The sequence below is a fragment of the Pseudophryne corroboree genome, chromosome 1, assembly GCF_028390025.1.
Source record: "Pseudophryne corroboree isolate aPseCor3 chromosome 1, aPseCor3.hap2, whole genome shotgun sequence".
Lineage (NCBI taxonomy): Eukaryota > Metazoa > Chordata > Amphibia > Anura > Myobatrachidae > Pseudophryne > Pseudophryne corroboree.
In genome coordinates, this window is record NC_086444.1 from 705,240,566 (window position 1) to 705,256,339 (window position 15,774).

The 15,774-nt window shown below is 45.7% G+C and overlaps 1 protein-coding gene and 1 pseudogene across 5 annotated transcripts in view; both read left to right on the forward strand.

Annotated features, from left to right (window-relative positions):
- The first annotated feature begins 320 nt into the window (after positions 1 to 320).
- MAP2K2 (mitogen-activated protein kinase kinase 2) overlaps positions 321 to 15,774 on the forward strand; it is a 162,377-nt gene continuing 146,923 nt past the window's right edge. Inside the window, exon 1 of one of the 5 annotated variants that reach the window (XM_063914867.1) lies at positions 321 to 431. The gene's annotated coding sequence lies outside the window, so the exon portion shown is untranslated. Of the gene's footprint in view, positions 432 to 11,596; positions 11,889 to 15,774 lie in introns of those variants that run through there. The other 4 variants (XM_063914866.1, XM_063914865.1, XM_063914864.1 and 1 more) reach the window with 4 other exon arrangements.
- LOC135045729 (uncharacterized protein K02A2.6-like) lies at positions 4,610 to 7,867 on the forward strand (annotated as a pseudogene).

Genomic DNA, 15,774 nt, shown 5'->3' on the forward strand with positions numbered 1-15,774 from the left:
GCATAGCAGTAGATCATATATAGGTTGAACTCAATGGACAAATTGTCTTTTTTCAACCTCAACAATTATGTTACTATGTTAGTGTGGTGTATATAGTTCTCATTGCTGTATATGTGTTTTGGTGGAAGGTTACAACGGATCTTATTTTGTATTTGTATTAGTTGGTGTATGAATCTATTTCTGTGTTCTTTCGTTTCCTGTTCTTCTCCAGTAAAGAAGCATGCAACACTCCCTGTGTCCTGGTTACATTAAAAACTCTTATTGAAATATAAGTAACAGATTTAACACTGGCGACGAGGATTAAACTGTTCTTCAGCATGGCTCCAGGTATTAGTGGAGCTCCAGTGGGCTGACACAGCACAATTGTGGGGTGCAAACAGGAACAACTCATTCATACTGCCAGCAGCACCTAACTTGAATAAAAGGAGCACGTGAGTTATATCTTTATTTTCTAAGGAAGGTAGAACAAAGTATAGAGGAATAATGTCAGGATATATTGGCACAATAGCTGCATTTGATGGTACTATAGAGGACTGGGCTACATATATTGGCCCTCATTCCGAGTTGATCGGTCGCAAGGCGAATTTAGCAGAGTTACACACGCTAAGCCTACGCCTACTGGGAGTGTATCTTAGCTTCTTAAAATTGCGACCGATGTATTCGCAATATTGCGATTACAAACTACTTAGCAGTTTCTGAGTAACTTCAACCTTACTCTGCCTGTGCGATCAGTTCAGTGCTTGGCGTTCCTGGTTTGACGTCACAAACACACCCAGCGTTCGCTCAGACACTCCCCCGTTTCTCCGGTCACTCCTGCGTTTTTTCCGGAAACGGTAGCGTTTTCATCCACACGCCCATAAAACGCCGTATTTCCGCCCAGTAACACCCATTTCCTGTCAATCACATTACGATCGCCGGAGCGATGAAAAAGCCGTGAGTAAAAATACTATCTTCATTGTTAAATTACTTGGCGCAGTCGCAGCGCGAATATTGCGCATGCGTACTAAGCGGATTTTCATTGCGATGCGATGAAAAATACCGAGCGAACGACTCGGAATGAGGGCCATTGAGAGAGTAGATTTGTACCTTTCTGCTAATTCCGTGGAAGGTGATAAGAAGGTTCCAGTCTTACTCATACCCCTTTCACACCGCAGCTTGTACCCGGTATTTTGCCGTTTTAACTGGCTTCCTAAACGGGTCAAGCTGCGATGTGAAAGGGTCCCCTTCAATTTACCGTTTTCAAAATACAGGTATTTTGAAACGGTAAAAAAGAAGGGTCCTACCCGTTTCAGTCCCATTTCACTGTGCAGTGTGAAAGGGTCTGAAACAGTATTTGCAAGCCTCAGCAGGTCATAGGCTGTCTCCATGTGTGATGTCAGCAGCCACAACCAGGAAACAGCTTGGAAAACACAGGAGACACATGTGAGAGTGGCTTTATAAACGTTTAAACGGGAAAAACACGGGAAAAAAATGGCGTGGGGTCCCCCCTCCAAAGCATAACCAGCCTCGGGCTCTTCAAGCTGGTCCTGGTTCTAAAAATGCGGGGGAAAAATGGACAGGGGATCCCCCGTATTTTTAAAACCAGCACCGGGCTCTGCGCCTGGTGCTGGTGCAAAAAATACGGGGGACAAAAAGAGTAGGGGTCCCCCGTATTTTTTACACCAGCATCGGGCTCCACTAGCTGGACAGATAATGCCACAGCCGGGGGTCACTTTTATACAGTGCCCTGCGGCCGTGGCATTAAATATCCAACTAGTCACCCCTGGCCGGGGTACCCTGGGGGAGTGGGGCCCCCTTCAATCAAGGGTTCCCCCTCCCCAGCCACCCGAGGGCCAGGGGTGAAGCCCGAGGCTGTCCCCCCCATCCATTGGCTGCGGATGGGAGGCTGATAGCCTTGAGTAAAATGACAGAATATTGTTTTTTCCAATAGTACTACAAGTCCCAGCAAGCCTCCCCCGCAAGCTGGTACTTGGAGAACCACAAGTACCAGCATGCGGGAGAAAACCGGGCCCGCTGGTACCTGTAGTACTACTGGAAAAAAAATACCCAAATAAAAACAGGAGACACACACTGTGACAAGTACAACTTTATTACACACTGCCGACACACACATACTTACCTATGTTGACACGCCGACTGCCACAGTCTCCGACGATCCGAGGGTACCTGTGAAAAAAATTATACTCACCTGCCAGTGTCCAGAGATAAATCCACGTCCAGAGATAATCCTCGTACTTGGCAAAAAAAAAAACACGAACACCCGAACCAGCGGACTGAAAGGGGTCCCATGTTGACACATGAGACCCCTTTCCACGAATGCCGGGACATCACGTGACTCTTGTCACTGAGGTCCCTTCAGCCAATCAGGAAGCGCTACTCCGTGGCGCTCACCTGATTGGCTGTGCGCGTCTAAGCTCAGACAGCGCATCGCACAGCTGCCTCCATTACTTGCAATGGTGGGAACTTTGCCGTCAGCGGTGGGGTTACCCGCGGTCAGCCGCTGACCGGCGGGTGACCCCACCGCTAGCGGCAAAGTTCCCACCATTGAATATAATGGAGGGAGCTGTGCGATGCGCTGACAGCTCAGACGCGCACAGAGCCAATCAGCAGAGTGCAAGGACGTTGCGCTCGCTGATTGGCTTACGAGACCTTTCAGTGACAGCAGTCACGGGGGGGGGGGTCTCTCTGCATTCGGGGAAAGGGGTCCCATGTGTCAACATGGGACCCCTTTCAGTCCGCTGGTCGGGTGTTCGTTTTCTTTTTTTGACAAGTACGGGAATTTATCTCTGGACCATGGATGAGGTGAGTATATTTATCTTTTATTTTCAGGTATCCGTGGATTCTACTTGGAGAAGAGGACCGATGTCGGCGTGTGAACATAGGTAAGTATGTGTGTGTCGGCAGTGTGTAATAAAGTTGTACTTGTCACGGTGTGTGTCTCCTGTTTTTATTTGGGTATTTTTTTTCCAGTAGTACTACAGGTACCAGCGGGCCCGGTTTTCTCCCGCATGCTGGTACTTGTGGTTCTCCAAGTACCAGCTTGCGGGGGAGGCTTGCTGGGACTTGTAGTACTATTGGAAAAAACAATATTCTGTAATTTTACTCAAGGCTATCAGCCTCCCATCCGCAGCCAATGGATGGGGGGGACAGCCTCGGGCTTCACCCCTGGCCCTTGGGTGGCTGGGGCGGGGGACCCCTTGATTGAAGGGGTCCCCACTCCCCCAGGGTACCCCGGCCAGGGGTGACTAGTTGGATATTTAATGCCACGGCCGCAGGGCACTGTATAAAAGTGACCCCCGGCTGTGGCATTATCTGTCCAGCTAGTGGAGCCCGATGCTGGTGTAAAAAATAAGGGGGACCCCTACTCTATTTGTCCCCCGTATTTTTTGCACCAGCACCAGGCGCAGAGCCCGGTGCTGGTTTTAAAAATACGGGGGATCCCCTGTCCATTTTCCCCCCGCATTTTTAGAACCAGGACCAGCTCGAAGAGCCCGAGGCTGGTTATGCTTTGGAGGGGGGACCCCACGCCATTTTTTTTCTGTATTTTACCATTCCATCTAAAAAAAAAAAAAAATATTTAAAAAAATATATAAATAATACTTGTGCCTCCAAAAAAGACAAACCAAGTACCTAATCCCATCTAATATAAAAAGAGATGCTTCAAGCTGCTGGGTTCCATCGTACGACTATCCAAATTATTAATAATGAATTAATTAATAATTATTAATAATGTGTGGGCCAGAAAAGTCCATTTATAATGACAACCACTGTTTTCTATTGGTGAAACGGGTTCAGTGTGAAAGGTACCAAAACGGTAATGAAATGGTAATTTACTGGTTACAACATGAGATGTGAAAGGGGTTTAACTGCTCAGACCCGTTTTAAGAACCGTTTCAAATACCATTTCAAAAGCAGGTTTTGCGATGTGAAAGCAGCATTAGTGATTGCTGAAAGATTCAGGTTTCACAGAAGGAATCAATGTGAAAGTGAAAGTATTTCTAAATACATTGCAGAGCTGAGGAGGTTATCTGAACACTGGCCCTCATTCCGAGTTGTTCGCTCGGTAAAAATCTTCGCATCGCAGCGATTTTCCGCTTAATGCGCATGCGCAATGTTCGCACTGCGACTGCGCCAAGTAAATTTGCTATGCACTTAGTAATTTTACTCACGACTTTTTCATCGTTCTGGCGATCGTAATGTGATTGACAGGAAATGGGTGTTACTGGGCGGAAACAGGCCGTTTTATGGGCGTGTGGGAAAAAACGCTACAGTTTCCGGAAAAAACGCAGGAGTGGCCGGAGAAACGGAGGAGTGTCTGGGCGAACGCTGGGTGTGTTTGTGACGTCAAACCAGGGACGACAAGCACTGAACTGATCGCAGATGCCGAGTAAGTCTGAAGCTACTCAGAAACTGCTACGAGGTGTGTAATCGCAATATTGCGATTACTTCGTTCGCAATTTTAAGATGCTAAGATTCACTCCCAGTAGGCGGCGGCTTAGCATGAGCAACTCTGCTAAAATCGCCTTGCGAGCGAACAACTCGGAATGACCTCCACTGTGCATTTGGAGCAGGGTTATTAGATGCTCTAAGAGACTCTTTAGTTTGTGGGATGAAAAGTGCAAGTACACAAAATAAATTGCTGGCTGAGTCTGACCTGACCTTAGAGCAAGCACTGTCCATAGCTATTTCAATGGAGACTGTAACCAGAGATGCATCAGAATTGCAGCAAAAGGCACCAGAATGTACTCCCAATCCAGTTTATTGGTATCAGAAACAGTCCTGTGTTTGCTGTGTGAAGTCCTCACATGATGCCAGTCAGTGCTGGTTTAAAGACAAAGTGTGTAGAAAATGTAAGAAAAGAGGCCATATTGAAAGGGTGTGCCAGTCGGGGAAAACACCAAACCGCTCGCAAGTATCCAAAGTTCCCAGGAGAAATTATACAACATCCCAGGTGCATAAAGTAGCCGACAATGAATCAGACTCTACTGATAGTACTGGTACAGAAAAAAGGTTATGCAGCCTAGAGATGCACTCTATGACGGCAAAAGAGCGTCAAGTGATTTGGGTCACTTTGGAAGTAGCAGGTATTGACTTAAAAATGGAATTAGACACAGGCTCTGCTCTGTCAGTGCTAAATGCAAGTGATTACAAACGCCTGTTTGCTGCTGTTCCTTTAAAGAAAACATCTGTAACACTCCGCACATATACGGGTGAACTGGTGTCCCCATTGGGAAAAATAAAAGTTTATGTGAAATACAAAGGCAATACCCATAAGCTGTATTTGTACATACTTCCACATGGTGGACCGGCATTATTGGGCCGCGAATGGATAAGGAAAATCCAACTTGACTGGCATTCCATTCACAGGCTACAATCTACTGCATCTGATGTATCCAACAATGACGCAGCTATTAAGGAACTTTCTAAATTGTTAGCTGCCGCACAACCCATTTTCCAACCAGAGATAGGCACGTTAAAGGACATTAAGGCCAGTATAGAGTTGGATCCACATGCCGTTCCAAAGTTTTGTAAAGCTCGCACAGTACCTTATGCCATCCGACCAGCGGTTGAGGAGGAACTACGGAAACTGGGAGGCTCTGGTATACTCTCCCCAGTGGAATGGAGTGAATGGGCTACGCCCATAGTTCCGATAGTAAAGAAAGACAAAATGGGAAGTATCCGTATTTGCGGAGATTTCAAATTGACAATAAATCCAGTACTACGGACTGTGCAGTATCCTTTGCCTAAAATAGAGGACATCTTTGCAGCTCTCTCAGGGGGCGACCGCTTCTCCAAAATTGACCTAGCTCAAGTGTACTTGCAAATGGAAATTGAGGAGGCATCTAAGAAATATTTAACCATCAATACTCGCAAAGGTTTATCACAATATAACCGTCTTGTGTTTGGACTTTCTTCTGCCCCAGCATTATGGCAGAGAGCAATGGATCAAGTCCTACAAGGGATACCAGGTACGCAATGTTACCTGGATGATATAATTGTAACAGGCAAAGATGATGTGGACCATTTAAATAATTTGGAAAAAGTATTAACCCGACTACAGGAATATGGACTCAGAGTAAATAAAGATAAATGTGCATTTTTCCAAGAAAGCATTTCATATTGTGGACATATGATTGAAAGAGAAGGCCTGCACAAATCAAATGATAAAATTGAGGCAGTACTACAAGCACCCCAGCCACAGTCTGTGTCACAACTGAGATCTTACCTGGGCCTAGTTAATTATTATCACAAGTTCTTACCAGACCTCTCCACAATAATACACCCGCTAAATGCCCTACTACAGAAAAATGCACGATGGATGTGGACAAAAGACTGTGAGAAAGCATTCTCAGAAACAAAAAGATTGATTACATCTGATAAAGTCCTTACTCATTTTGATCCGAAACTACCCATCAGGCTAGCGTGTGATGCGTCACCGTACGGCATTGGAGCAGTGTTATCACATAAACTGAGAGATGGTAGCGAGAAGCCAATAGCGTTTGCTTCATGGTCTTTGACAGTGGCAGAGAAGAATTATGCGCAAATTGACCGAGAGGCCTTAAGTTTAGTATGGGGAGTGAAGAAATTTCATTAATTTTTGTATGGGCAAAGGTTTACATTAATTACGGATCATCAACCACTGGTATCAATTTTTAACCCCCACAAGGGAGTCCCAGCCATGACTGCAGCTCGGCTTCAACGTTGGTCATTATTCCTGGGTGCTCATACATACGACATCGAGTTTAAAGGAACAAAACTACATGGCAACGCTGATGGTCTATTGCGTTCTCCCTTGCCCCAAAGTGAGGAGGACAGTGATGGAGACCCCCTGGAAGTGTATCACAATATGTTGATGGAACAGCTACTTATTACCATTGCCACGATCAATCGGGAAACAAGGAAAGACCCAGTACTATCAAAAGTAATGGACTTAACTCTCAAAGGTTGGCTTAAACATGGCGATGCTCAATATTACGGGTTTTCGGGCAGGAGAGATCAGCTTTCTGTCTGTCAAGGAACTCTATTGTGTGGGTCACGAGTGGTAATACCACCTATACTGCGAAACAGAGTTTTGGTAAATTTGCACGAGGGTCACCTAGGCACAGTAAAAATGAAGAATCTTGCTAGAAGCTATGTGTGGTGGCCAGGAATCAATGGTCAAATTGAAACTTTGACAAAAGGGTGTGAAGGATGTCAAAGAGTTCAAAATGCACCACCTTTAGCCCCGTTACACCCCTGGGAATGTCCTTCATCTCCATGGCAGCGGGTACATATTGACTTTGCTGGTCCATTCATGGATTGTATGTTTCTTATTGCAGTGGACGCTCATTCAAAATGGCCAGAGGTAATAAAGATGAAATCCACTACTTCTGAGAAAACAATTGCTGTGCTGCGAACCATCTTTGCTAGAAATGGTCTACCGGAGCAAGTGTGCAGTGACAATGGGCCACAGTTTGTGTCCATGGAATTCAAAAAGTTCATGCAAGACAATGGAATTAAACATTTTACATCAGCTCCACACCATCCAGCCACTAATGGTTTGACTGAGAGATTTGTCCAAACATTAAAAAAAGCTATCAAGTCCATGCACCATGAACATCTACCTTTGCAACACAAGATTAACAACTTCTTGTTTATATATCGTAGGACTGAGCACTCCACTACCGGTCAGCCTCCAACGGTGCTATTTATGCAACGGAACTTACGGTCTCAGTGGGACTTGATAAAACCGGATGTAAGGCAATGTAAGGCAATGTACATAACAAACAGTTTCAATCAGTTTATCAGAAACCTACTCGGTTCTTCCACATTGGCCAAGAGGTTCTGGTCCGTGATTATAGAGGAGACAAATGGCAACCCGGAATAGTTTCTTCCAAATCCGGCCCTCTGATGTACGTGATTGAAGTTGGAGAATTGTGGCGTCGCCACATTGATCAAATCACTGAGGCTGGGAGGCAAACTGATTGTACGTTGACAGCTGGACGTAGTCAAGCCAGTGATGTGGGGGTTTATGTATATCCCTCTGGAACTGCTACAGAGACTGTTCCTGACACTGTGGAGGAAATGTACCCCTCTGGGTCAGATACAGAGACTGTTCCCAAACCTGTTATGGAGTCACCTGAGAATGAGGTTCCCTTAGTAACAACTGATCCTGAACTTCTAGTGGGATTTCTGTGGAGCAGCCAGTCACTCTGGGAGTTAAACATCGGTATCCAGACACTGTTCGTAAGGCACCTCAAAGGCTTGATTTGTAGCCTTCTGGGGTAACGTATACATTGCTTAGTGCTAACATTTTCATGTCTGCATTTATCTAAGTTGGGAGGAGTGTGGTGTATATAGTTCTCATTGCTGTATATGTGTTCTGGTGGAAGGTTACAATGGATCTTATTTTGTATTTGTATTAGTTGGTGTATGAATCTATTTCTGTGTTCTTTAGTTTCCTGTTCTTTTCCAGTAAAGAAGCATGCAACACTCCCTGTGTCATGGTTACATTAAAAACTCTTATTGAAATATAAGTAACAGATTTAACAGTTACAATACAGGAGAAACAAAGGGAGAGAATGGGGATGGGATAGGAAGAGAAGTATAGACTTTACATGTTGTATTATCTGGAGGTGATTGGTTGATATTTTATTTTTCTCTAATGTATCTATCGGCAAAATTTGATAACTCTCCCACTAATACCGCATTCAGATCGCAAATGCCGGATCCTACCCGGTAAGACAAACGTGTACTTACCGGGTGGGATCCGGCATTTGCGCTCCTCTGCTGGCTTTCCGACCCGGCAATATACCGGGTCGGTTGCCATAGCAGCGGAGGAAGCAGCAGCAGCAGGGGCGGGGGTGGAGGCGGCGCCGGGAGATGAGCTCATCTCCTGCGCCGCCTCTGCCTATGCTGTGAATGGGAGCAGATTCGCATCGGAACGGCTCCCATTCACACTGCGCCTGACCCGGTAATCAACCCGGTAAGAACCCTTCTTTTTTACCGGGTTGAGTTACCGGGTCAGGCGACCCGCTAATTCACAATTGGACCTTTCACATCGTACACGGACCCGTTTTGACACGGCAATATGCCGTGTCAGTACCGGGTTATCAGTGCGATGTGAAAGGGGTATCAGTGAGGTATTTATCAAGAGATAAAGTGGATATAAAGCACTAACCAATGAGCACCTACCTCTCATTTTACAGGCTATGGGGCCTATTTATTAACATTATTTTTACTAAAAGTAAAGCCTGCAAGCTCTGTCCCCGAATGCTCTGTCCCTGCATGCATGCCACAATTATTACATACATGTAGTATGGGCCTTTTCGAGGCGCGTGAATTCATAAGAGGCACAGAGAGATGTTAATAAAGTTTTTAGATTTATTGAAAAAATATCTCAAGAGTAAAGTTTTACAGAAAAAAACAGGTAAAATAACAAGAACACTATTATGTAATATGCACAGTCAACTTCAAGTAAATAAAAAAAGAAAGTCAGAGCCCTAAGTTAACTTTACTCTGAAGCTTAGGTGATCTGAGGGGGAGAGACCCCATGAAGCAGAATTGGTCCCAATCTTAGCACAAAGCTACTCTCTGCAAGAGTGACCCTTCATACTGCCTTACATTCATTCTTATGGCTGACAGTCACTCCAAGAAACAGCCCCCACCCTTAGGTCTTTTTTACTCTTGTTGCTGGACAGTAATGAATCAGTCAACTACTTCCAGTTAACTGTCTCCCAGTAGATGGGGATGTTCCCAGAACTCTTTAGGATCTTCACTTCTTGACCTGGTTTGAAGGATCTGGTTTATAGGGGAGTGAAGCATCAAGGTTTAGCACACACATTTTATGACCGGTATGAGATTGTTATCTGTTCCCTGACCCAAAGAAGAGCATAAATTATCACAGGTCACATTCAGGACACAGCTAAGCAGCCAGTTTAATACACAAAATCAAGTCACATCTAAAATCTTAGGTACAGAGTGCACTGCTTACCTAGGGCGCACAGCATGACACGTGACTTCAAGGAATTGCTGTAACCCATGGCCATGCCATACACCCCTAAGTGAGTTATAGCAAGGTAGGTACGGCCATTGGTGGGTTAACCATTAATGGTATAAAGCCATCTATAAGGGAACCATCGATGGTTTCACCCACCGATAGTCATCCCTGCTTTACAATTCCATGTGCTGAGGGCCAATCAGAGCCCGGGGGGAGAGGGGGGCTTCATTGCTGTTGCGAGCTGAGCTGCTCTTCAGATCCCGACACCATTTAAAAAAAAAACACAGAACCATCAGGTGGTTCTGTACTATCGACTGTGGGAAATCGATGGCAAAATGAATCAGCGCTGACCATGGACCATCGATGATTTTGAAACAACAATGGTTGACTGCTATCCATTGGCATTGGCGCTGAGGGGGTACTATTTGCCTGGACCTTTTGGAGTGACCTGGCGAGGGCCTGGGTCTCTGCCACCTTCCCCATTACCAGAGCCCGGCAAGGCTACCATGTCATACTTGCCTACCTGACCCTCTCCATGAGGGAGAAAATGCTCTGTTCCTGGACTTTCCTGGTAATGTATGATTGCCATCACCTGTGGTGAGCTAGATAATTGATAAGAAAGGTGTTTCACCACAGGTGATGGCAATCATACATTACCAGGAAAGTCCAGGAACAGAGGCCCTCATTCCGAGTTGTTCGCTCGCAAGGCGATTTTAGCAGAGTTACACACGCTAAGCCGCCGCCTACTGGGAGTGAATCTTAGCTTCTTAAAATTGCGAACGATGTATTCGCAATATTGCGATTACAAACTACTTAGCAGTTTCAGAGTAGCTTCAGACTTACTCGGCATCTGCGATCAGTTCAGTGCTTGTCGTTCCTGGTTTGACGTCACAAACACACCCAGCGTTCACCCAGACACTCCTCCGTTTCTCCAGCCACTCCCGCGTTTTTCCCGGAAACGGTAGCGTTTTTATCCACACGCCCATAAAACGCCGTGTTTCCGCCCAGTGACACCCATTTCCTGTCAATCACATTACGATCGCCGGAGCGAAGAAAAAGCCGTGAGTAAAAAAACTATCTTCATAGCAAAATTACTTGGCGCAGTCGCAGTGCGAAAATTGCGCATGCGTACTAAGCAGAAAAACGCTGCGATGCGAAGAAAATTACCGAGCGAACGACTCGGAATGAGGGCCAGAGTATTTTCTCCCTCATGGAGAGGGTCAGGTAGGCAAGTATGTACCATGTCCCTAGGTGAGTGGGCAGGAAGACTTCACAAACACACATTTATCAGGCTAAAATATACAGCACTATACAGCATTAAAACTCAGCCACTAATAAGTTTCATTCTGCATTTATAGTCTCTATTTTTTTATATAGCTATAATTAAACAAATAAAATCATAAAAACGTATGTTGCTGCTTTTCTCAAGAGTGCACTAAATTTTAACATATGAATGGGCCCTAAGGGGTCAATTGAATTAAGAGTTCATAAAACTCTGGGGAAAAAAGGACAAACACATTAAAATAGAACTTTTAGGTAACAGTAAAAAATTATTATATGTCGGGTCCTTTCCACGAAGAGAAAATAGTGGTTGCGTCTATTTCCCCTTCCGCATAACAAGTGGTGGGGGGATGCCTGCTACGTACACCAGGTGCCAGTACGTAGCCGGCGGCATCGTCCATTCCAGCAATGACACAGTGCGTGCGCGCCCCCGGGTAAGAGGGAGATCGGCGGCTGGGGGGGACACACAGCTGCTACTATAGCAGCTTGTCAGGTAACCAAGTTTGGCTTTGACCGGTTTTGTCCCGAGCAACCAGGCCTCTGAGCCTCGGCCTGGAGTTGCGGCTTCCCCTTGGTAGCAGATAATGGACCCGGCTTGACACGGAAGTAGAGACAGCCCGGGTGAGAGGTCCTGTGGATTCATATGGTTTTACATTTTGACAGTATTTGCGTATAGAGATCTATTTATACATTTACATTTTGGTGCTATTGAGCAAGGGGGACACAAGTAAATACTTTACGTTAGGGAGAATGCTTTGCATATTTACATACATTAATTGTGTATGGTATCTAATCACATAGGCTTCTTTTTAAAATCTACATTTAAGATACAAGATATTTTGTGCTCCAATTGCAGAAAGACCAATTCTCACCATTGTACTTATAAATGGATGTGCAAAATGTTTTCAATAATTTGCTACTGTAATATTCATTTTTCTCTTCTGGTGTATAGAAAATCAGCCCGAAAGTTGCTTTGTGTTGTATATGAGACACGTCTTCTGTCTACACAGCCACTACATTTACTTTCACTTAAGGTACATACATACACCCTGGGCGTTTTTGCCCAGCGTGTATGCACAGTGATGATCACTGACATCGCTGGGCTGGAAATCGCTCAGTGTACACACACTGGGCGGTTTTCCCCCCTGCCCAGCAATGTCAGCGGGGGTGAGCGGCTTTCCATAGCAGGACACTATGGAAAGCCGTTCACCTCGCCACTCATCTGCTGGTAATACCAGCTGATGAACGGCAGCCGCCAGAGATGAAGCAGGTGCGCGCATAAGCGCTCATCGCCGGGACATACACACTGGGCGGTTTTGAGCTGAAAGTGGCTCCAAACACCAAAAGTGAGCTGCTTTCAGCTAAAAATGGCCCAGTGTGTATGGGCCTTTAAGGGGGGTACACACGGAGAGATATGTGCTTAAAATTTAAGCAATCTGACTAGATTGCTTAGAACTTAAGCACGGATTTTTCGTGTGTATGCCCCCAGCGATAGCGATGCGTGGCCCCGTGCATCGCTATTTCCGGTATTATGGCCCATACACACGGTGAGATTCGGGCTATGCCCTATTCTCACTATGCGACAGGGGCTAGGTCGGCACATAGTCAGTATCGCGAGCACACTCATAGGGGTCAATTCTATTCAGCGACAGTTGAATAGCGCCGGGAATTAGCTCCCGACGCTATTCAATTCAGCTCCAGTTAAGTCGGCGATGGCCCGTTCTCGCCGACTAAACAGGTTGTTTTGTCGGGAGAACGGGCATTCTCCGACTTAATTCCCCGGCCCAATGCTGATTCCCGATAGAATCAGCCTCGCGCCGGCCGCGCGGCAGCACTTTTGTCGGGTTTCTTCTCTCATCCCCCGGGGATGAGAGAAGAATTCCCAACAATTGAGGGTCCCTCGTCGCTGTATTGAATAGCGCCGGGAGAATTGAATCGACCCCATTATGTGCTTGCGATACTGACTATGTGCAATTTTGACTAAGTGTCATTTTGACTATCTCTTCTATAGACATAGTCAAAATTGACTTGCCTGCACATCGGCATTGATTCGGGATCGCAAGGTGACTTTCACCTAGCGATCTGCACTAACTTTTCTTACGATTTTGACTATATAGTCAAAATCGTAAGAAAAAATTCACCAAGTGTACACACCATTAGGTCGCAATCTAGCAGGTCGCTCACTTCAGCGCTGTCATGGTCGTAATCAGTTACTTTTTTACATTTGTAATCAACTGACTCATTTAATAAAATTTAATTTTGTTTTGGTGCCTGATGATTAATTTCTCTCCCATTCACTGGTCAGTCATTCTCTCATAAATTACTAGTGTTTGTCATTCTATGGGCCGGATTGAAATGCCCCCCCCCCCCGAGCTGAAATGCGTGTAGAGCAGGCATGTCCACACTGCGGCCCTCCAGCTGTTGAGAAACTACACATCCCAGCATGCCCTGACACAACTAGCATTCTCTGACAGAAAAACTGTGTCAGGGCATGCTGGGATATGTAGTTTCACAACAGCTGGAGGGCCGCAGTTTGGACATGCCTGGTGTAGAGAGACCCGTGTGGCCACCCAAACGGGTCTTTTCATGCTCATGCCCATTACTTTAGTTAGGTTTAGGTGCTTTGTGTGCCTAATCCCAAGTGTACTGGGCGCGATCAGCGAGATAACGGGGGACATTTGCATATTGCCCCTCGATCTCCCGTCACTTTAGACGGGAGGTCGGGGGTGCGATAAGGTTTGAATTCCCCCATATTAATCCCAGTGCACAGCTCAAAACCTTTTAGCAGGCTATTTATCAATTGTGAGAGATCAAGTATAAACCAATCGGATCCTGTCATTTTCTAAACAGTCTGTAACATGTAAACTATGAGCTGATTGGTTAGTACTTGATCTCTCACAATTGTATCTCTCTCCAAGCTTTGATAAATAGCCCACACAATCTTAAAAACTCTCCATTAAAACTCATGCCTTTGACTTTAGCCGTTGATATACAGTATCTTATACTGTACTTTATTTTTCTTCTCACCTGTTTTTTCAACCTGCTCATTGGAGACCTCCTGCTTACCTACCTGTCAGCATTCCTTTAATGGCTTGTTCACCTGCTTTTGCAATCATTTGACTGATGTGTTTGTACAGTTTGCCGTCTGCCTCAGAAATGGTGCTGTGGTTTGGATCATTTATATCCATGTACAAAAATCAGAGCTAAAACCAGACACAATTTTTACTTTTTATAAATTTTTTAAAACTGTTCTGTTTACCCACTTGCATACATACAGTATGGCTATGGAGCTTGTTAGTTATTATCAAATGCACACTTGAACTTGCCTGTTGGGAATGACAAATGTGGTTGCATTTATTGCCCACTTTCCTAATAACCAGTCTAAAGGACTATCTGTAAAACATTTGATACATTTTCAGAACAGCTCTAGGATCCATAGACAGATTTGTGATCCGGCAGATAATTTGAATCTAGTTTGAGTGTCTCTTATAGGCCCTACATATTAGGCGATATAACTGAACGATATGAACATTCTCATTCATCAATGAATGAGAACTCGTTCATACCGTTCAATGTTTATGCACCAATGATGAACGATGCAAGGCCCTGCGCTCGTTCATCGTTGGTGTTGTGTCGCTTATGCATGCAGGCCAATATGGACAATCTCATCCATATTAGCTTCCACTGCTATGGAGCTGGGTGACGGGGGGAGTGAACAAACTTCACTACCCCTGTCACCTCCCCCCCCCCACCCCGCCTCCGGGTTGCCCGTCTGTCGTATCAGCCGTCGGGCAGCTTGGAGGCGGGTCGCCAAATGTGTAGGGCCCATTAGATTAATTGCCCTTAATCTTTGTTTTCTCTGACGTCCTAAGTGGATGCTGGGACTCCGTAAGGACCATGGGGAATAGCGGCTCCGCAGGTGACTGGGCACAACTAAAAGAAAGCTTTTGGTCTACCTGGTGTGCACTGGCTCCTCCCTCTATGACCCTCCTCCAGACCTCAGTTAGAATCTTGTGCCCGGCTGAGCTGGATGCACACTAGGGGCTCTCCTGAGCTCCTAGAAAAGAAAGTATATTTTAGGTTTTTTTATTTTCAGTGAGATCTGCTGGCAACAGACTCACTGCTACGAGGGACTAAGGGGAGAAGAAGCGAACCTACCTGCTTGCAGCTAGCTTGGGCTTCTTAGGCTACTGGACACCATTAGCTCCAGAGGGATCGAACACAGGGCCCGACCTCGATCGTCCGGTCCCGGAGCCGCGCCGCCGTCCTTCTTACAGAGCCAGAAGCATGAAGATGGTCCTGAAAATCGGCGGCAGAAGACTTCGGTCTTCAACAAGGTAGCGCACAGCACTGCAGCTGTGCGCCATTGCTCCTCATGCACACCTCACACTCCGGTCACTGATGGGTGCAGGGCGCTGGGGGGGGGCGCCCTGAGCAGCAATATTAACACCTTGGCTGGCAAAATAATCACAATATATAGTCCTAGAGGTTATATATGTGAAAAATACCCCTGC